The sequence below is a fragment of the Dendrobates tinctorius genome, unplaced genomic scaffold (assembly GCF_039654945.1).
Source record: "Dendrobates tinctorius isolate UK_male_01 unplaced genomic scaffold, ASM3965494v1 ptg000350l, whole genome shotgun sequence".
NCBI classification, from domain to species: Eukaryota; Metazoa; Chordata; class Amphibia; order Anura; family Dendrobatidae; genus Dendrobates; species Dendrobates tinctorius.
Window position 1 is genome coordinate 3,122,936 of NW_027362016.1, and position 23,803 is coordinate 3,146,738.

Below are 23,803 nucleotides of genomic sequence, written 5' to 3' on the forward strand. Positions count from 1 at the left end.
GCATGTTGAAGTCAGGATGGCGGAGCAGTCTAAGGCGCTGCGTACAGGTCGCAGTCTCCCCTGGAGACGTGGGTTCAAATCCCACTTCTGACATCAATATTTAATTTCAACAAACTTTATCTTCATTTATTGATTAGATGAGGTCAAACAAAACTTAGTAATGTGGTTTTGAAAAATTTACTGAGAGTCTTTGGAGTGAATCTGAATTTGTCCTCTCAAAAAAGAACTCTAGGAACATCAAACAGATTTTTTGTGCATATGTCTGTTGTTCTTTTGGCACTAGAAAAATCCTTTGGACAGTCAATGAGGAGGGACTATTTCACCTCTTTGTGTTCTCTGTCCCTATTAGGGTAGGGAATCAACCTTCTACAGTGCTGTCATGAAATATATCTAGAAACGGATTTGCTGGTAAGTCTACTTTCATATTTTTCACCTCATACATCAATAGACCATAACGATACTTAATAAACAAAAACGTAACAAGTAGCTAATCATAGTTTAAAAAATGTGAAATGCCCATGTCATTCTGACATGTTTCAGCACATTTTGGGACAAATGGTCTCACTTTTAACATTAACAATCAATATAATATTTTCTCTAAATTTTTGTCTCTTTTTTGCTCCAATTGTTTGCATCTCATAAAAAATAAAACTTGATGTAACATTATGCATGCAAATTGTGTTTTATGTGCGACCATGACCTATTCTAGAAGCACAGGGTCAGAATTATACTGGTGCATGGAGACAAACTGAAAATGTAAAAATTCAATGGCAAAATTGCTGTCTTTTTCTACTCATTCACAAATAGTTAATGAATGTTATTAAATATGTGCAGCAAAATGGAAGGCGTTTCAAATAGAAATCATGCTTCAAAAAACAGTCAAATGAAAAATTATAATATATCCCTCCACGTGTGACACTTGACATTTGCAGAGTGTCAAACCCACCAGAAAATGTATATATATGGCCGAAATAGCTCAGTTGTGAGAGCGTTAGACTGAAGATCTAAAGGTCCCGGGTTTCGGCAAAATGCTTTTTCTTCACCGTTTACATTTTAAGGAGATATTAAACAAAGCACATGGACTGATCATGATCAAAAGGCCTAAAAATCTTAACTATCTACAGAAAACAAAATGTTAAAAATTTGAGAAACGGTAACTTTTTCCTTTTGAACACATGAATGTTTTTTAGTAATTTTTCCTCTATTTTGTTTTATTTCAGATTGACTTAGCTGTAAGAGGATTAAAAGGTAACCTGATAGCTGAAACAGTCAGCACTTATCAGACACTAGCTGAATGATTATAGTCAGCTTGTTTGACTTTGAAACACTGAGGCATTACTGAGACAAATGTCCTTAAAAAATATGCTGTGGACAAAGTCAAAAAGGTAAAAAACACAAGCTCCACAAAGGTCCGTCATCTTTAATTTGAAATATAGGAGGTTTCTACTTTAATGGTGAGACAAAGCATCTACATATTTGACATTGCTCCAGTGAGTAGAGCCCACTTAAAAATGTATGGGTTGCTTGTCTCTGCAAGCAAAAGCTGGGCACTAAACTGGCATACTTGCAATGCTGGATGGTTCAGAGTGAAAACACCTATAGGCTGACAATAGTAATTGCAGGTGTTGATTAACTCATTGTGCAAAATAATTTCTAAAATGTGGTCACTTTGGGAGGTTTTCTGCTGTTTTGGTACTCTGCAAATTTCATCTGCAAGGTATTCCTGCAAAATCTGCATTGCAAAACCCAAATAGGGCTCTTCCTTTCAAAGCCCTGCTGTGTGGCCAAACAGTAGTTTCTGAAGAAATGTGGCGCATCACCGCATTTGTGAGAAATCTAACATTTCTAATATCCAAACAAAATAAATGGAGGTTTAAAAATTAATGCAGACGAAAAGTACGCATATAAAAAATGTTATTTATTGACTTTTTTGGGGTGGTGTGACAAGTTTTTAATCACAAGAAATGGTAACATTTCTGCTGACTAGCATGGAAGGAGTTAAGTTCCAATTGCATATCGAAGTCAGGATGGCCGAGCGGTCTAAGGCGCTGCGTTCAGGTCGCAGACTCCCACTTCTCCCACTTCTGACATCAACATTTAATTTCAAGAAACTATCTTCATTTATTGATTAGATGAGGTCAAACAAAACTTAGTAATGTGGTTTTGAAAAATTTCCTGAGAGTCTTTGGAGTGAATCTGAATTTGTCCTCTCAAAATAGAACTCTAGGAACATCAAACAGATTTTTTGTGCATATGTCTGTTGTTCTTTTGGCACTAGAAAAATCCTTTGGACAGTCAATGAGGAGGGACTATTTCACCTCTTTGTGTTCTCTGTCCCTATTAGGGTAGGGAATCAACCTTCTACAGTGCTGTCATGAAATATATCTAGAAACGGATTTGCTGGTAAGTCTACTTTCATAGTTTTCACCTCATACATCAATAGACCATAACGATACTTAATAAACAAAAACTTAACAAGTAGTTAATCATAGTTTAAAAAATGTGAAATGCCCATGTCATTCTGACATGTTTCAGCACATTTTGGGACAAATGGTCTCACTTTTAACATTAACAATCAATAAAATATTTTCTCTAAATTTTTGTCTCTATTTTGCTCCAATTGTTTGCATCTCATAAAAATAAATCTTGATGTAACATTATGCATGCAAATTGTGTTTTATGTGCGACCATGACCTATTCTAGAAGCACAGGGTCAGAATTATACTGGTGCATGGAGACAAACTGAAAATGTAAAAATTCAATGGCAAAATTGCTGTCTTTTTCTACTCATTCACAAATAGTTAATGAATGTTATTAAATATGTACAGCAAAATGGAAGGCGTTTCAAATAGAAATCATGCTTCAAAAAACAGTCAAATGAAAAATTATAATATATCCCTCCAGGTGTGACACTTGACATTTGCAGAGTGTCAAACCCCCCAGAAAATGTATAGATATGGCCGAAATAGCTCAGTTGGGAGAGCGTTAGACTGAAGATCTAAAGGTCCCTGGTCCAATCCCGGGTTTTGGCAAAATGCTTTTTCTTCACCGTTTACAAGTGGTTCAAATCCCACCTCTGACATCAACTTTTAATTTCAAGAAACTTTTTTCTTCATTTATTGATTAGATGAGGTCAAACAAAACTTAGTAATGTGGTTTTGAAAAATTTCCTGAGAGTCTTTGGAGTGAATCTGAATTTGTCCTCTCAAAAAAGAACTCTAGGAACATCAAACAGATTTTTTGTGCATATGTCTGTTGTTCTTTTGGCACTAGAAAAATCCTTTGGACAGTCAATGAGGAGGGACTATTTCACCTCTTTGTGTTCTCTGTCCCTATTAGGGTAGGGAATCAACCTTCTACAGTGCTGTCATGAAATATATCTAGAAACGGATTTGCTGGTAAGTCTACTTTCATAGTTTTCACCTCATACATCAATAGACCATAACGATACTTAATAAACAAAAACGTAACAAGTAGCTAATCATAGTTTAAAAAATGTGAAATGCCCATGTCATTCTGACATGTTTCAGCACATTTTGGGACAAATGGTCTCACTTTTAACATTAACAATCAATAAAATATTTTCTCTTAATTTTTGTCTCTTTTTTGCTCCAATTGTTTGCATCTCATAAAAAATAAAACTTGATGTAACATTATGCATGCAAATTGTGTTTTATGTGCGACCATGACCTATTCTAGAAGCAGGGGGTCAGAATTATACTGGTGCATGGAGACAAACTGAAAATGTAAAAATTCAATGGCAAAATTGCTGTCTTTTTCTACTCATTCACAAATAGTTAATGAATGTTATTAAATATGTACAGCAAAATGGAAGGCGTTTCAAATAGAAATCATGCTTCAAAAAACAGTCAAATGAAAAATTATAATATATCCCTCCAGGTGTGACACTTGACATTTGCAGAGTGTCAAACCCACCAGAAAATGTATAGATATGGCCGAAATAGCTCAGTTGGGAGAGCGTTAGACTGAAGATCTAAAGGTCCTTGGTCCAATCCCGGGTTTCGGCAAAATGCTTTTTCTTCACCGTTTACATTTTAAGGAGATATTAAACAAAGCACATGGACTGATCATGATCAAAAGGCCTAAAAATCTTAACTATCTACAGAAAACAAAATGTTAAAAATTTGAGAAACGGTAACTTTTTCCTTTTGAACACATGAATGTTTTTTAGTAATTTTTCCTCTATTTTGTTTTATTTCAGATTGACTTAGCTGTAAGAGGATTAAAAGGTAACCTGATAGCTGAAACAGACAGCACTTATCAGACACTAGCTGAATGATTATAGTCAGCTTGTTTGACTTTGAAACACTGAGGCATTACTGAGACAAATGTCCTTAAAAAAATATGCTGTGGACAAAGTCAAAAAGGCAAAAAACACAAGCTCCACGCAGGACCGTCATCTTTAATTTGAAATATAGGAGGTTTCTACTTTAATGGTGAGACAAAGCATCTACATATTTGACATTGCTCCAGTGAGTAGAGCCCACTTAAAACTGTATGGGTTGCTTGTCTCTGCAAGCAAAAGCTGGGCACTAAACTGGCATACTTGCAATGCTGGATGGTTCAGAGTGAAAACACCTATAGGCTGACAATAGTAATTGCAGGTGTTGATTAACTCATTGTGCAAAATAATTTCTAAAATGTGGTCACTTTGGGATGTTTTCTGCTGTTTTGGTACTCTGCAAATTTCATCTGCAAGGTATTCCTGCAAAATCTGCATTGCAAAACCCAAATAGGGCTCTTCCTTTCAAAGCCCTGCTGTGTGGCCAAACAGTAGTTTCTGAAGAAATGTGGTGCATCACCGCATTTGTGAGAAATCTAACATTTCTAATATCAAAACAAAATAAATGGAGGTTTAAAAATTAATGCAGACGAAAAGTACGCATATAAAAAATGTTGTTTATTAACTTTTTTAGGGTGGTGTGACAAGTTTTTAATCACAAGAAATGATAACATTTCTGCTGACTACCATGGAAGTAGTTAAGTTCCATTTGCATATCGAAGTCAGGATGGCCGAGCGGTCTAAGGCGCTGCCTTCAGGTCGCAGTCTTCCCTTGAGGTGTGGGCTCAAATCCCACTTCTGACATCAACATTTAATTTCAAGAAACTTTATCTTCATTTATTGATTAGATGAGGTCAAACAAAACTTAGTAATGTGGTTTTGAAAAATTTCCTGAGAGTCTTTGGAGTGAATCTGAATTTGTCCTCTCAAAAAAGAACTCTAGGAACATCAAACAGATTTTTTGTGCATATGTCTGTTGTTCTTTTGGCACTAGAAAAATCCTTTGGACAGTCAATGAGGAGGGACTATTTCACCTCTTTGTGTTCTCTGTCCCTATTAGGGTAGGGAATCAACCTTCTACAGTGCTGTCATGAAATATATCTAGAAACGGATTTGCTGGTAAGTCTACTTTCATAGTTTTCACCTCATACATCAATAGACCATAACGATACTTAATAAACAAAAATTTAACAAGTAGGTAATCATAGTTTAAAAAATGTGAAATGCCCATGTCATTCTGACATGTTTCAGCACATTTTGGGACAAATGGTCTCACTTTTAACATTAACAATCAATATAATATTTTCTCTAAATTTTTGTCTCTTTTTTGCTCCAATTGTTTGCATCTCATAAAAAATAAAACTTGATGTAACATTATGCATGCAAATTGTGTTTTATGTGCGACCATGACCTATTCTAGAAGCACAGGGTCAGAATTATATTGGTGCATGGAGACAAACTGAAAATGTAAAAATTCAATGGCAAAATTGCTGTCTTTTTCTACTCATTCACAAATAGTTAATGAATGTTATTAAATATGTACAGCAAAATGGAAGGCGTTTCAAATAGAAATCATGCTTCAAAAAACAGTCAAATGAAAAATTATAATATATCCCTCCAGGTGTGACACTTGACATTTGCAGAGTGTCAAACCCCCCAGAAAATGTATAGATATGGCCGAAATAGCTCAGTTGGGAGAGCGTTAGACTGAATATCTAAAGGTCCCGGGTTTCGGCAAAATGCTTTTTCTTCACCGTTTACATTTTAAGGAGATATTAAACAAAGCACATGGACTGATCATGATCAAAAGGCCTAAAAATCTTAACTATCTACAGAAAACAAAATGTTAAAAATTTGAGAAACGGTAACTTTTTCCTTTTGAACACATGAATGTTTTTTAGTAATTTTTCCTCTATTTTGTTTTATTTCAGATTGACTTAGCTGTAAGAGGATTAAAAGGTAACCTGATAGCTGAAACAGACAGCACTTATTAGACACTAGCTGAATGATTATAGTCAGCTTGTTTGACTTTGAAACACTGAGGCATTACTGAGACAAATGTCCTTAAAAAATATGCTGTGGACAAAGTCAAAAAGGCAAAAAACACAAGCTCCACACAGGTCCGTCATCTTTAATTTGAAATAAAGGAGGTTTCTACTTTAATGGTGAGACAAAGCATCTACATATTTGACATTGCTCCAGTGAGTAGAGCCCACTTAAAAATGTATGGGTTGCTTGTCTCTGCAAGCAAAAGCTGGGCACTAAACTGGCATACTTGCAATGCTGGATGGTTCAGAGTGAAAACACCTATAGGCTGACAATAGTAATTGCAGGTGTTGATTAACTCATTGGGCAAAATAATTTCTAAAATGTGGTCACTTTGGGAGGTTTTCTGCTGTTTTGGTACTCTGCAAATTTCATCTGCAAGGTATTCCTGCAAAATCTGCATTGCAAAACCCAAATAGGGCTCTTCCTTTCAAAGCCCTGCTGTGTGGCCAAACAGTAGTTTCTGAAGAAATGTGGTGCATCACTGCATTTGTGAGAAATATAACATTTCTAATATCCAAACAAAATAAATGGAGGTTTAAAAATTAATGCAGACGAAAAGTACGCATATAAAAAATGTTATTTATTGACTTTTTTGGGGTGGTGTGACAAGTTTTTAATCACAAGGAATGGTAACATTTCTGCTGACTAGCATGGAAGGAGTTAAGTTCCAATTGCATATCCAAGTCAGGATGGCCGAGCGGTCTAAGGCGCTGCGTTCAGGTCGCAGTCTCCCCTGGAGGTGACATCAACATTTAATTTCAAGAAACTTTATCTTCATTTATTGATTAGATGAGGTCAAACAAAACTTAGTAATGTGGTTTTGAAAAATTTCCTGAGAGTCTTTGGAGTGAATCTGAATTTGTCCTCTCAAAAAAGAACTCTAGGAACATCAAACAGATTTTTTGTGCATATGTCTGTTGTTCTTTTGGCACTAGAAAAATCCTTTGGACAGTCAATGAGGAGGGACTATTTCACCTCTTTGTGTTCTCTGTCCCTATTAGGGTAGGGAATCAACCTTCTACAGTGCTGTCATGAAATATATCTAGAAACGGATTTGCTGGTAAGTCTACTTTCATCGTTTTCACCTCATACATCAATAGACCATAACGATACTTAATAAACAAAAATTTAACAAGTAGGTAATCATAGTTTAAAAAATGTGAAATGCCCATGTCATTCTGACATGTTTCAGCACATTTTGGGACAAATGGTCTCACTTTTAACATTAACAATCAATATAATATTTTCTCTAAATTTTTGTCTCTTTTTTGCTCCAATTGTTTGCATCTCATAAAAAATAAAACTTGATGTAACATTATGCATGCAAATTGTGTTTTATGTGCGACCATGACCTATTCTAGAAGCACAGGGTCAGAATTATACTGGTGCATGGAGACAAACTGAAAATGTAAAAATTCAATGGCAAAATTGCTGTCTTTTTCTACTCATTCACAAATAGTTAATGAATGTTATTAAATATGTACAGCAAAATGCAAGGCGTTTCAAATAGAAATCATGCTTCAAAAAACAGTCAAATGAAAAATTATAATATATCCCTCCAGGTGTGACACTTGACATTTGCTGAGTGTCAAACCCCCCAGAAAATGTATAGATATGGCCGAAATAGCTCAGTTGGGAGAGCGTTAGACTGAAGATCTAAAGGTCCCTGGTCCAATCCCGGGTTTTGGCAAAATGCTTTTTCTTCACCGTTTACAAGTGGTTCAAATCCCACCTCTGACATCAACTTTTAATTTCAAGAAACTTTTTTCTTCATTTATTGATTAGATGAGGTCAAACAAAACTTAGTAATGTGGTTTTGAAAAATTTCCTGAGAGTCTTTGGAGTGAATCTGAATTTGTCCTCTCAAAAAAGAACTCTAGGAACATCAAACAGATTTTTTGTGCATATGTCTGTTGTTCTTTTGGCACTAGAAAAATCCTTTGGACAGTCAATGAGGAGGGACTATTTCACCTCTTTGTGTTCTCTGTCCCTATTAGGGTAGGGAATCAACCTTCTACAGTGCTGTCATGAAATATATCTAGAAACGGATTTGCTGGTAAGTCTACTTTCATAGTTTTCACCTCATACATCAATAGACCATAACGATACTTAATAAACAAAAACGTAACAAGTAGCTAATCATAGTTTAAAAAATGGAAATGCCCATGTCATTCTGACATGTTTCAGCACATTTTGGGACAAATGGTCTCACTTTTAACATTAACAATCAATATAATATTTTCTCTAAATTTTTGTCTCTTTTTTGCTCCAATTGTTTGCATCTCATAAAAAATAAAACTTGATGTAACATTATGCATGCAAATTGTGTTTTATGTGCGACCATGACCTATTCTAGAAGCACAGGGTCAGAATTATACTGGTGCATGGAGACAAACTGAAAATGTAAAAATTCAATGGCAAAATTGCTGTCTTTTTCTACTCATTCACAAATAGTTAATGAATGTTATTAAATATGTACAGCAAAATGGAAGGCGTTTCAAATAGAAATCATGCTTCAAAAAACAGTCAAATGAAAAATTATAATATATCCCTCCAGGTGTGACACTTGACATTTGCAGAGTGTCAAACCCCCCAGAAAATGTATAGATATGGCCGAAATAGCTCAGTTGGGAGAGCGTTAGACTGAATATCTAAAGGTCCCGGGTTTCGGCAAAATGCTTTTTCTTCACCGTTTACATTTTAAGGAGATATTAAACAAAGCACATGGACTGATCATGATCAAAAGGCCTAAAAATCTTAACTATCTACAGAAAACAAAATGTTAAAAATTTGAGAAACGGTAACTTTTTCCTTTTGAACACATGAATGTTTTTTAGTAATTTTTCCTCTATTTTGTTTTATTTCAGATTGACTTAGCTGTAAGAGGATTAAAAGGTAACCTGATAGCTGAAACAGACAGCACTTATTAGACACTAGCTGAATGATTATAGTCAGCTTGTTTGACTTTGAAACACTGAGGCATTACTGAGACAAATGTCCTTAAAAAATATGCTGTGGACAAAGTCAAAAAGGCAAAAAACACAAGCTCCACACAGGTCCGTCATCTTTAATTTGAAATATAGGAGGTTTCTACTTTAATGGTGAGACAAAGCATCTACATATTTGACATTGCTCCAGTGAGTAGAGCCCACTTAAAAATGTATGGGTTGCTTGTCTCTGCAAGCAAAAGCTGGGCACTAAACTGGCATACTTGCAATGCTGGATGGTTCAGAGTGAAAACACCTATAGGCTGACAATAGTAATTGCAGGTGTTGATTAACTCATTGGGCAAAATAATTTCTAAAATGTGGTCACTTTGGGAGGTTTTCTGCTGTTTTGGTACTCTGCAAATTTCATCTGCAAGGTATTCCTGCAAAATCTGCATTGCAAAACCCAAATAGGGCTCTTCCTTTCAAAGCCCTGCTGTGTGGCCAAACAGTAGTTTCTGAAGAAATGTGGTGCATCACTGCATTTGTGAGAAATATAACATTTCTAATATCCAAACAAAATAAATGGAGGTTTAAAAATTAATGCAGACGAAAAGTACGCATATAAAAAATGTTATTTATTGACTTTTTTGGGGTGGTGTGACAAGTTTTTAATCACAAGGAATGGTAACATTTCTGCTGACTAGCATGGAAGGAGTTAAGTTCCAATTGCATATCCAAGTCAGGATGGCCGAGCGGTCTAAGGCGCTGCGTTCAGGTCGCAGTCTCCCCTGGAGGTGACATCAACATTTAATTTCAAGAAACTTTATCTTCATTTATTGATTAGATGAGGTCAAACAAAACTTAGTAATGTGGTTTTGAAAAATTTCCTGAGAGTCTTTGGAGTGAATCTGAATTTGTCCTCTCAAAAAAGAACTCTAGGAACATCAAACAGATTTTTTGTGCATATGTCTGTTGTTCTTTTGGCACTAGAAAAATCCTTTGGACAGTCAATGAGGAGGGACTATTTCACCTCTTTGTGTTCTCTGTCCCTATTAGGGTAGGGAATCAACCTTCTACAGTGCTGTCATGAAATATATCTAGAAACGGATTTGCTGGTAAGTCTACTTTCATAGTTTTCACCTCATACATCAATAGACCATAACGATACTTAATAAACAAAAATTTAACAAGTAGGTAATCATAGTTTAAAAAATGTGAAATGCCCATGTCATTCTGACATGTTTCAGCACATTTTGGGACAAATGGTCTCACTTTTAACATTAACAATCAATATAATATTTTCTCTAAATTTTTGTCTCTTTTTTGCTCCAATTGTTTGCATCTCATAAAAAATAAAACTTGATGTAACATTATGCATGCAAATTGTGTTTTATGTGCGACCATGACCTATTCTAGAAGCACAGGGTCAGAATTATACTGGTGCATGGAGACAAACTGAAAATGTAAAAATTCAATGGCAAAATTGCTGTCTTTTTCTACTCATTCACAAATAGTTAATGAATGTTATTAAATATGTACAGCAAAATGGAAGGCGTTTCAAATAGAAATCATGCTTCAAAAAACAGTCAAATGAAAAATTATAATATATCCCTCCAGGTGTGACACTTGACATTTGCAGAGTGTCAAACCCCCCAGAAAATGTATAGATATGGCCGAAATAGCTCAGTTGGGAGAGCGTTAGACTGAAGATCTAAAGGTCCCTGGTCCAATCCCGGGTTTTGGCAAAATGCTTTTTCTTCACCGTTTACAAGTGGTTCAAATCCCACCTCTGACATCGACTTTTAATTTCAAGAAACTTTTTTCTTCATTTATTGATTAGATGAGGTCAAACAAAACTTAGTAATGTGGTTTTGAAAAATTTCCTGAGAGTCTTTGGAGTGAATCTGAATTTGTCCTCTCAAAAAAGAACTCTAGGAACATCAAACAGATTTTTTGTGCATATGTCTGTTGTTCTTTTGGCACTAGAAAAATCCTTTGGACAGTCAATGAGGAGGGACTATTTCACCTCTTTGTGTTCTCTGTCCCTATTAGGGTAGGGAATCGACCTTCTACAGTGCTGTCATGAAATATATCTAGAAACGGATTTGCTGGTAAGTCTACTTTCATAGTTTTCACCTCATACATCAATAGACCATAACGATACTTAATAAACAAAAACGTAACAAGTAGCTAACCATAGTTTAAAAAATGTGAAATGCCCATGTCATTCTGACATGTTTCAGCACATTTTGGGACAAATGGTCTCACTTTTAACATTAACAATCAATATAATATTTTCTCTAAATTTTTGTCTCTTTTTTGCTCCAATTGTTTGCATCTCATAAAAAATAAAACTTGATGTAACATTATGCATGCAAATTGTGTTTTATGTGCGACCATGACCTATTCTAGAAGCACAGGGTCAGAATTATACTGGTGCATGGAGACAAACTGAAAATGTAAAAATTCAATGGCAAAATTGCTGTCTTTTTCTACTCATTCACAAATAGTTAATGAATGTTATTAAATATGTACAGCAAAATGGAAGGCGTTTCAAATAGAAATCATGCTTCAAAAAACAGTCAAATGAAAAATTATAATATATCCCTCCAGGTGTGACACTTGACATTTGCAGAGTGTCAAACCCCCCAGAAAATGTATAGATATGGCCGAAATAGCTCAGTTGGGAGAGCGTTAGACTGAATATCTAAAGGTCCCGGGTTTCGGCAAAATGCTTTTTCTTCACCGTTTACATTTTAAGGAGATATTAAACAAAGCACATGGACTGATCATGATCAAAAGGCCTAAAAATCTTAACTATCTACAGAAAACAAAATGTTAAAAATTTGAGAAACGGTAACTTTTTCCTTTTGAACACATGAATGTTTTTTAGTAATTTTTCCTCTATTTTGTTTTATTTCAGATTGACTTAGCTGTAAGAGGATTAAAAGGTAACCTGATAGCTGAAACAGACAGCACTTATCAGACACTAGCTGAATGATTATAGTCAGCTTGTTTGACTTTGAAACACTGAGGCATTACTGAGACAAATGTCCTTAAAAAAATATGCTGTGGACAAAGTCAAAAAGGCAAAAAACACAAGCTCCACGCAGGACCGTCATCTTTAATTTGAAATATAGGAGGTTTCTACTTTAATGGTGAGACAAAGCATCTACATATTTGACATTGCTCCAGTGAGTAGAGCCCACTTAAAACTGTATGGGTTGCTTGTCTCTGCAAGCAAAAGCTGGGCACTAAACTGGCATACTTGCAATGCTGGATGGTTCAGAGTGAAAACACCTATAGGCTGACAATAGTAATTGCAGGTGTTGATTAACTCATTGTGCAAAATAATTTCTAAAATGTGGTCACTTTGGGAGGTTTTCTGCTGTTTTGGTACTCTGCAAATTTCATCTGCAAGGTATTCCTGCAAAATCTGCATTGCAAAACCCAAATAGGGCTCTTCCTTTCAAAGCCCTGCTGTGTGGCCAAACAGTAGTTTCTGAAGAAATGTGGTGCATCACCGCATTTGTGAGAAATCTAACATTTCTAATATCAAAACAAAATAAATGGAGGTTTAAAAATTAATGCAGACAAAAAGTACGCATATAAAAAATGTTGTTTATTAACTTTTTTAGGGTGGTGTGACAAGTTTTTAATCACAAGAAATGATAACATTTCTGCTGACTACCATGGAAGTAGTTAAGTTCCATTTGCATATCGAAGTCAGGATGGCCGAGCGGTCTAACGCGCTGCCTTTAAGTCGCAGTCTTCCCTTGAGGTGTGGGCTCAAATCCCACTTCTGACATCAACATTTAATTTCAAGAAACTTTATCTTCATTTATTGATTAGATGAGGTCAAACAAAACTTAGTAATGTGGTTTTGAAAAATTTCCTGAGAGTCTTTGGAGTGAATCTGAATTTGTCCTCTCAAAAAAGAACTCTAGGAACATCAAACAGATTTTTTGTGCATATGTCTGTTGTTCTTTTGGCACTAGAAAAATCCTTTGGACAGTCAATGAGGAGGGACTATTTCACCTCTTTGTGTTCTCTGTCCCTATTAGGGTAGGGAATCAACCTTCTACAGTGCTGTCATGAAATATATCTAGAAACGGATTTGCTGGTAAGTCTACTTTCATAGTTTTCACCTCATACATCAATAGACCATAACGATACTTAATAAACAAAAATTTAACAAGTAGGTAATCATAGTTTAAAAAATGTGAAATGCCCATGTCATTCTGACATGTTTCAGCACATTTTGGGACAAATGGTCTCACTTTTAACATTAACAATCAATATAATATTTTCTCTAAATTTTTGTCTCTTTTTTGCTCCAATTGTTTGCATCTCATAAAAAATAAAACTTGATGTAACATTATGCATGCAAATTGTGTTTTATGTGCGACCATGACCTATTCTAGAAGCACAGGGTCAGAATTATACTGGTGCATGGAGACAAACTGAAAATGTAAAAATTCAATGGCAAAATTGCTGTCTTTTTCTACTCATTCACAAATAGTTAATGAATGTTATTAAATATGTACAGCAAAATGGAAGGCGTTTCAAATAGAAATCATGCTTCAAAAAACAGTCAAATGAAAAATTATAATATATCCCTCCAGGTGTGACACTTGACATTTGCAGAGTGTCAAACCCCCCAGAAAATGTATAGATATGGCCGAAATAGCTCAGTTGGGAGAGCGTTAGACTGAATATCTAAAGGTCCCGGGTTTCGGCAAAATGCTTTTTCTTCACCGTTTACATTTTAAGGAGATATTAAACAAAGCACATGGACTGATCATGATCAAAAGGCCTAAAAATCTTAACTATCTACAGAAAACAAAATGTTAAAAATTTGAGAAACGGTAACTTTTTCCTTTTGAACACATGAATGTTTTTTAGTAATTTTTCCTCTATTTTGTTTTATTTCAGATTGACTTAGCTGTAAGAGGATTAAAAGGTAACCTGATAGCTGAAACAGACAGCACTTATTAGACACTAGCTGAATGATTATAGTCAGCTTGTTTGACTTTGAAACACTGAGGCATTACTGAGACAAATGTCCTTAAAAAATATGCTGTGGACAAAGTCAAAAAGGCAAAAAACACAAGCTCCACACAGGTCCGTCATCTTTAATTTGAAATATAGGAGGTTTCTACTTTAATGGTGAGACAAAGCATCTACATATTTGACATTGCTCCAGTGAGTAGAGCCCACTTAAAAATGTATGGGTTGCTTGTCTCTGCAAGCAAAAGCTGGGCACTAAACTGGCATACTTGCAATGCTGGATGGTTCAGAGTGAAAACACCTATAGGCTGACAATAGTAATTGCAGGTGTTGATTAACTCATTGGGCAAAATAATTTCTAAAATGTGGTCACTTTGGGAGGTTTTCTGCTGTTTTGGTACTCTGCAAATTTCATCTGCAAGGTATTCCTGCAAAATCTGCATTGCAAAACCCAAATAGGGCTCTTCCTTTCAAAGCCCTGCTGTGTGGCCAAACAGTAGTTTCTGAAGAAATGTGGTGCATCACTGCATTTGTGAGAAATATAACATTTCTAATATCCAAACAAAATAAATGGAGGTTTAAAAATTAATGCAGACGAAAAGTACGCATATAAAAAATGTTATTTATTGACTTTTTTGGGGTGGTGTGACAAGTTTTTAATCACAAGGAATGGTAACATTTCTGCTGACTAGCATGGAAGGAGTTAAGTTCCAATTGCATATCCAAGTCAGGATGGCCGAGCGGTCTAAGGCGCTGCGTTCAGGTCGCAGTCTCCCCTGGAGGTGACATCAACATTTAATTTCAAGAAACTTTATCTTCATTTATTGATTAGATGAGGTCAAACAAAACTTAGTAATGTGGTTTTGAAAAATTTCCTGAGAGTCTTTGGAGTGAATCTGAATTTGTCCTCTCAAAAAAGAACTCTAGGAACATCAAACAGATTTTTTGTGCATATGTCTGTTGTTCTTTTGGCACTAGAAAAATCCTTTGGACAGTCAATGAGGAGGGACTATTTCACCTCTTTGTGTTCTCTGTCCCTATTAGGGTAGGGAATCAACCTTCTACAGTGCTGTCATGAAATATATCTAGAAACGGATTTGCTGGTAAGTCTACTTTCATAGTTTTCACCTCATACATCAATAGACCATAACGATACTTAATAAACAAAAATTTAACAAGTAGGTAATCATAGTTTAAAAAATGTGAAATGCCCATGTCATTCTGACATGTTTCAGCACATTTTGGGACAAATGGTCTCACTTTTAACATTAACAATCAATATAATATTTTCTCTAAATTTTTGTCTCTTTTTTGCTCCAATTGTTTGCATCTCATAAAAAATAAAACTTGATGTAACATTATGCATGCAAATTGTGTTTTATGTGCGACCATGACCTATTCTAGAAGCACAGGGTCAGAATTATACTGGTGCATGGAGACAAACTGAAAATGTAAAAATTCAATGGCAAAATTGCTGTCTTTTTCTACTCATTCACAAATAGTTAATGAATGTTATTAAATATGTACAGCAAAATGGAAGGCGTTTCAAATAGAAATCATGCTTCAAAAAACAGTCAAATGAAAAATTATAATATATCCCTCCAGGTGTGACACTTGACATTTGCAGAGTGTCAAACCCCTCAGAAAATGTATAGATATGGCCGAAATAGCTCAGTTGGGAGAGCGTTAGACTGAAGATCTAAAGGTCCCTGGTCCAATCCCGGGTTTTGGCAAAATGCTTTTTCTTCACCGTTTACAAGTGGTTCAAATCCCACCTCTGACATCAACTTTTAATTTCAAGAAACTTTTTTCTTCATTTATTGATTAGATGAGGTCAAACAAAACTTAGTAATGTGGTTTTGAAAAATTTCCTGAGAGTCTTTGGAGTGAATCTGAATTTGTCCTCTCAAAAAAGAACTCTAGGAACATCAAACAGATTTTTTGTGCATATGTCTGTTGTTCTTTTGGCACTAGAAAAATCCTTTGGACAGTCAATGAGGAGGGACTATTTCACCTCTTTGTGTTCTCTGTCCCTATTAGGGTAGGGAATCAACCTTCTACAGTGCTGTCATGAAATATATCTAGAAACGGATTTGCTGGTAAGTCTACTTTCATAGTTTTCACCTCATACATCAATAGACCATAACGATACTTAATAAACAAAAACGTAACAAGTAGCTAATCATAGTTTAAAAAATGTGAAATGCCCATGTCATTCTGACATGTTTCAGCACATTTTGGGACAAATGGTCTCACTTTTAACATTAACAATCAATAAAATATTTTCTCTAAATTTTTGTCTCTTTTTTGCTCCAATTGTTTGCATCTCATAAAAAATAAAACTTGATGTAACATTATGCATGCAAATTGTGTTTTATGTGCGACCATGACCTATTCTAGAAGCAGGGGGTCAGAATTATACTGGTGCATGGAGACAAACTGAAAATGTAAAAATTCAATGGCAAAATTGCTGTCTTTTTCTACTCATTCACAAATAGTTAATGAATGTTATTAAATATGTGCAGCAAAATGGAAGGCGTTTCAAATAGAAATCATGCTTCAAAAAACAGTCAAATGAAAAATTATAATATATCCCTCCAGGTGTGACACTTGACATTTGCAGAGTGTCAAACCCACCAGAAAATGTATAGATATGGCCGAAATAGCTCAGTTGGGAGAGCATTAGACTGAAGATCTAAAGGTCCCGGGTTTCGGCAAAATGCTTTTTCTTCACCGTTTACATTTTAAGGAGATATTAAACAAAGCACATGGACTGATCATGATCAAAAGGCCTAAAAATCTTAACTATCTACAGAAAACAAAATGTTAAAAATTTGAGAAACGGTAACTTTTTCCTTTTGAACACATGAATGTTTTTTAGTAATTTTTCCTCTATTTTGTTTTATTTCAGATTGACTTAGCTGTAAGAGGATTAAAAGGTAACCTGATAGCTGAAACAGACAGCACTTATCAGACACTAGCTGAATGATTATAGTCAGCTTGTTTGACTTTGAAACACTGAGGCATTACTGAGACAAATGTCCTTAAAAAATATGCTGTGGACAAAGTCAAAAAGGCAAAAAACACAAGCTCCACACAGGTCCGTCATCTTTAATTTGAAATATAGGAGGTTTCTACTTTAATGGTGAGACAAAGCATCTACATATTTGACATTGCTCCAGTGAGTAGAGCCCACTTAAAAATGTATGGGTTGCTTGTCTCTGCAAGCAAAAGCTGGGCACTAAACTGGCATACTTGCAATGCTGGATGGTTCAGAGTGAAAACACCTATAGGCTGACAATAGTAATTGCAGGTGTTGATTAACTCATTGGGCAAAATAATTTCTAAAATGTGGTCACTTTGGGAGGTTTTCTGCTGTTTTGGTACTCTGCAAATTTCATCTGCAAGGTATTCCTGCAAAATCTGCATTGCAAAACCCAAATAGGGCTCTTCCTTTCAAAGCCCTGCTGTGTGGCCAAACAGTAGTTTCTGAAGAAATGTGGTGCATCACTGCATTTGTGAGAAATATAACATTTCTAATATCCAAACAAAATAAATGGAGGTTTAAAAATTAATGCAGACGAAAAGTACGCATATAAAAAATGTTATTTATTGACTTTTTTGGGGTGGTGTGACAAGTTTTTAATCACAAGGAATGGTAACATTTCTGCTGACTAGCATGGAAGGAGTTAAGTTCCAATTGCATATCCAAGTCAGGATGGCCGAGCGGTCTAAGGCGCTGCGTTCAGGTCGCAGTCTCCCCTGGAGGTGACATCAACATTTAATTTCAAGAAACTTTATCTTCATTTATTGATTAGATGAGGTCAAACAAAACTTAGTAATGTGGTTTTGAAAAATTTCCTGAGAGTCTTTGGAGTGAATCTGAATTTGTCCTCTCAAAAAAGAACTCTAGGAACATCAAACAGATTTTTTGTGCATATGTCTGTTGTTCTTTTGGCACTAGAAAAATCCTTTGGACAGTCAATGAGGAGGGACTATTTCACCTCTTTGTGTTCTCTGTCCCTATTAGGGTAGGGAATCAACCTTCTACAGTGCTGTCATGAAATATATCTAGAAACGGATTTGCTGGTAAGTCTACTTTCATAGTTTTCACCTCATACATCAATAGACCATAACGATACTTAATAAACAAAAATTTAACAAGTAGGTAATCATAGTTTAAAAAATGTGAAATGCCCATGTCATTCTGACATGTTTCAGCACATTTTGGGACAAATGGTCTCACTTTTAACATTAACAATCAATATAATATTTTCTCTAAATTTTTGTCTCTTTTTTGCTCCAATTGTTTGCATCTCATAAAAAATAAAACTTGATGTAACATTATGCATGCAAATTGTGTTTTATGTGCGACCATGACCTATTCTAGAAGCACAGGGTCAGAATTATACTGGTGCATGGAGACAAACTGAAAATGTAAAAATTAAATGGCAAAATTGCTGTCTTTTTCTACTCATTCACAAATAGTTAATGAATGTTATTAAATATGTACAGCAAAATGGAAGGCGTTTCAAATAGAAATCATGCTTCAAAAAACAGTCAAATGAAAAATTATAATATATCCCTCCAGGTGTGACACTTGACATTTGCAGAGTGTCAAACCCCCCAGAAAATGTATAGATATGGCCGAAATAGCTCAGTTGGGAGAGCGTTAGACTGAATATCTAAAGGTCCCTGGTCCAATCCCGGGTTTCGGCAAAATGCTTTTTCTTCACCGTTTACATTTTAAGGAGATATTAAACAAAGCACATGGAATGATCATGATCAAAAGGCCTAAAAATCTTAACTATCTACAGAAAACAAAATGTTAAAAATTTGAGAAACGGTAACTTTTTCCTTTTGAACACATGAATGTTTTTTAGTAATTTTTCCTCTATTTTGTTTTATTTCAGATTGACTTAGCTGTAAGAGGATTAAAAGGTAACCTGATAGCTGAAACAGACAGCACTTATCAGACACTAGCTGAATGATTATAGTCAGCTTGTTTGACTTTGAAACACTGAGGCATTACTGAGACAAATGTCCTTAAAAAATATGCTGTGGACAAAGTCAAAAAGGCAAAAAACACAAGCTCCACACAGGTCCGTCATCTTTAATTTGAAATATAGGAGGTTTCTACTTTAATGGTGAGACAAAGCATCTACATATTTGACATTGCTCCAGTGAGTAGAGCCCACTTAAAAATGTATGGGTTGCTTGTCTCTGCAAGCAAAAGCTGGGCACTAAACTGGCATACTTGCAATGCTGGATGGTTCAGAGTGAAAACACCTATAGGCTGACAATAGTAATTGCAGGTGTTGATTAACTCATTGTGCAAAATAATTTCTAAAATGTGGTCACTTTGGGAGGTTTTCTGCTGTTTTGGTACTCTGCAAATTTCATCTGCAAGGTATTCCTGCAAAATCTGCATTGCAAAACCCAAATAGGGCTCTTCCTTTCAAAGCCCTGCTGTGTGGCCAAACAGTAGTTTCTGAAGAAATGTGGTGCATCACTGCATTTGTGAGAAATCTAACATTTCTAATATCCAAACAAAATAAATGGAGGTTTAAAAATTAATGCAGACGAAAAGTACGCATATAAAAAATGTTATTTATTGACTTTTTTGGGGTGGTGTGACAAGTTTTTAATCACAAGGAATGGTAACATTTCTGCTGACTAGCATGGAAGGAGTTAAGTTCCAATTGCATATCCAAGTCAGGATGGCCGAGCGGTCTAAGGCGCTGCGTTCAGGTCGCAGTCTCCCCTGGAGGTGTGGGTTCAAATCCAACTTCTGACATCAACATTTAATTTCAAGAAACTTTATCTTCATTTATTGATTAGATGAGGTCAAACAAAACTTAGTAATGTGGTTTTGAAAAATTTCCTGAGAGTCTTTGGAGTGAATCTGAATTTGTCCTCTCAAAAAAGAACTCTAGGAACATCAAACAGATTTTTTGTGCATATGTCTTTTGGCACTGGAAAAATCCTTTGGACAGTCAATGAGGAGGGACTATTTCACCTCTTTGTGTTCTCTGTCCCTATTAGGGTAGGGAATCAACCTTCTACAGTGCTGTCATGAAATATATCTAGAAACGGATTTGCTGGTAAGTCTACTTTCATAGTTTTCACCTCATACATCAATAGACCATAACGATACTTAATTAACAAAAACTTAACAAGTAGGTAATCATAGTTTAAAAAATGTGAAATGCCCATGTCCTTCTGACATGTTTCATCACATTTTGGGACAAATGGTCTCACTTTTAACAATCAATAAAATATTTTCTCTAAATTTTTGTCTCTTTTTTGCTCCAATTGTTTGCATCTCATAAAAAATAAAACTTGATGTAACATTATGCATGCAAATTGTGTTTTATGTGCGACCATGACCTATTCTAGAAGCACAGGGTCAGAATTATACTGGTGCATGGAGACAAACTGAAAATGTAAAAATTCAATGGCAAAATTGCTGTCTTTTTCTACTCATTCACAAATAGTTAATGAATGTTATTAAATATGTACAACAAAATGGAAGGCGTTTCAAATAGAAATCATGCTTCAAAAAACAGTCAAATGAAAAATTATAATATATCCCTCCAGGTGTGACACTTGACATTTGCAGAGTGTCAAACCCCCCAGAAAATGTATAGATATGGCTGAAATAGCTCAGTTGGGAGAGCGTTAGACTGAAGATCTAAAGGTCCCGGGTTTCGGCAAAATGCTTTTTCTTCACCGTTTACATTTTAAGGAGATATTAAACAAAGCACATGGACTGATCATGATCAAAAGGCCTAAAAATCTTAACTATCTACAGAAAACAAAATGTTAAAAATTTGAGAAACGGTAACTTTTTCCTTTTGAACACATGAATGTTTTTTAGTAATTTTTCCTCTATTTTGTTTTATTTCAGATTGACTTAGCTGTAAGAGGATTAAAAGGTAACCTGATAGCTGAAACAGACAGCACTTATCAGACACTAGCTGAATGATTATAGTCAGCTTGTTTGACTTTGAAACACTGAGGCATTACTGAGACAAATGTCCTTAAAAAATATGCTGTGGACAAAGTCAAAAAGGCAAAAAACACAAGCTCCACACAGGTCCGTCATCTTTAATTTGAAATATAGGAGGTTTCTACTTTAATGGTGAGACAAAGCATCTACATATTTGACATTGCTCCAGTGAGTAGAGCCCACTTAAAAATGTATGGGTTGCTTGTCTCTGCAAGCAAAAGCTGGGCACTAAACTGGCATACTTGCAATGCTGGATGGTTCAGAGTGAAAACACCTATAGGCTGACAATAGTAATTGCAGGTGTTGATTAACTCATTGTGCAAAATAATTTCTAAAATGTGGTCACTTTGGGAGGTTTTCTGCTGTTTTGGTACTCTGCAAATTTCATCTGCAAGGTATTCCTGCAAAATCTGCATTGCAAAACCCAAATAGGGCTCTTCCTTTCAAAGCCCTGCTGTGTGGCCAAACAGTAGTTTCTGAAGAAATGTGGTGCATCACCGCATTTGTGAGAAATCTAACATTTCTAATATCCAAACAAAATAAATGGAGGTTTAAAAATTAATGCAGACGAAAAGTACGCATATAAAAAATGTTATTTATTGACTTTTTTGGGGTGGTGTGACAAGTTTTTAATCACAAGGAATGGTAACATTTCTGCTGACTAGCATGGAAGGAGTTAAGTTCCAATTGCATATCGAAGTCAGGATGGCTGAGCGGTCTAAGGTGCTGCGTTCAGGTCGCAGTCTCGCCTGAAGATGTGGGTTCAAATCCCACTTCTGACATCAACATTTAATTTCAAGAAACTTTTTTCTTCATTTATTGATTAGATGAGGTCAAACAAAACTTAGTAATGTGGTTTTGAAAAATTTCCTGAGAGTCTTTGGAGTGAATCTGAATTTGTCCTCTCAAAAAAGAACTCTAGGAACATCAAACAGATTTTTTGCGCATATGTCTGTTGTTCTTTTAGCACTAGAAAAATCCTTTGGACAGTCAATGAGGAGGGACTATTTCACCTCTTTGTGTTCTCTGTCCCTATTAGGGTAGGGAATCAACCTTCTACAGTGCTGTCATGAAATATATCTAGAAACGGATTTGCTGGTAAGTCTACTTTCATAGTTTTCACCTCATACATCAATAGACCATAACGATACTTAATAAACAAAAACTTAACAAGTAGGTAATCATAGTTTAAAAAATGTGAAATGCCCATGTCATTCTGACATGTTTCAGCACATTTTGGGACAAATGGTCTCACTTTTAACATTAACAATCAATAAAATATTTTCTCTAAATTTTTGTCACTTTTTTGCTCCAATTGTTTGCATCTCATAAAAAATAAAACTTGATGTAACATTATGCATGCAAATTGTGTTTTATGTGCGACCATGACCTATTCTAGAAGCACAGGGTCAGAGTTATACTGGTGCATGGAGACAAACTGAAAATGTAAAAATTCAATGGCAAAATTGCTGTCTTTTTCTACTCATTCACAAATAGTTAATGTATGTTATTAAATATGTACAGCAAAATGGAAGGCGTTTCAAATAGAAATCATGCTTCAAAAAACAGTCAAATGAAAAATTATGATATATCCCTCCAGGTGTGACACTTGACATTTGCAGAGTGTCAAACCCCCCAGAAAATGTATAGATATGGCCGAAATAGATCAGTTGGGAGAGCGTTAGACTGAAGATCTAAAGGTCCCTGGTCCAATCCCGGGTTTTGGCAAAATGCTTTTTCTTCACCGTTTACATTTTAAGGAGATATTAACCAAAGCACATGGACTGATCATGATCAAAAGGCCTAAAAATCTTAACTATCTACAGAAAACAAAATGTTAAAAATTTGAGAAACGGTAACTTTTTCCTTTTGAACACATGAATGTTTTTTAGTAATTTTTCCTCTATTTTGTTTTATTTCAGATTGACTTAGCTGTAAGAGGATTAAAAGGTAACCTGATAGCTGAAACAGACAGCACTTATCAGACACTAGCTGAATGATTATAGTCAGCTTGTTTGACTTTGAAACACTGAGGCATTACTGAGACAAATGTCCTTAAAAAATATGCTGTGGACAAAGTCAAAAAGGCAAAAAACACAAGCTCCACACAGGTCCGTCATCTTTAATTTGAAATATAGGAGGTTTCTACTTTAATGGTGAGACAAAGCATCTACATATTTGACATTGCTCCAGTGAGTAGAGCCCACTTAAAAATGTATGGGTTGCTTGTCTCTGCAAGCAAAAGCTGGGCACTAAACTGGCATACTTGCAATGCTGGATGGTTCAGAGTGAAAACACCTATAGGCTGACAATAGTAATTGCAGGTGTTGATTAACTCATTGTGCAAAATAATTTCTAAAATGTGGTCACTTTGGGAGGTTTTCCGCTGTTTTGGTACTCTGCAAATTTCATCTGCAAGGTATTCCTGCAAAATCTGCATTGCAAAACCCAAATAGGGCTCTTCCTTTCAAATCCCTGCTGTGTGGCCAAACAGTAGTT

The 23,803-nt window shown here is 35.4% G+C and overlaps 4 non-coding genes across 4 annotated transcripts; all 4 read left to right on the forward strand.

The window, feature by feature from the left end:
• The first annotated feature begins 2,959 nt into the window (after positions 1–2,959).
• On the forward strand, positions 2,960–3,032 carry TRNAF-GAA (transfer RNA phenylalanine (anticodon GAA)). Its single transcript has one exon. It is a non-coding gene; the product is annotated as a tRNA-Phe (tRNA).
• Positions 3,033–7,969: 4,937 nt separating this feature from the next.
• Positions 7,970–8,042, forward strand: TRNAF-GAA (transfer RNA phenylalanine (anticodon GAA)). The gene has a single exon. It is a non-coding gene; the product is annotated as a tRNA-Phe (tRNA).
• Positions 8,043–10,954: 2,912 nt separating this feature from the next.
• On the forward strand, positions 10,955–11,027 carry TRNAF-GAA (transfer RNA phenylalanine (anticodon GAA)). Its single transcript has one exon. It is a non-coding gene; the product is annotated as a tRNA-Phe (tRNA).
• A 4,925-nt stretch (positions 11,028–15,952) lies between these two features.
• TRNAF-GAA (transfer RNA phenylalanine (anticodon GAA)) lies at positions 15,953–16,025 on the forward strand. The gene has a single exon. It is a non-coding gene; the product is annotated as a tRNA-Phe (tRNA).
• The last annotated feature ends 7,778 nt before the right edge of the window (positions 16,026–23,803 follow it).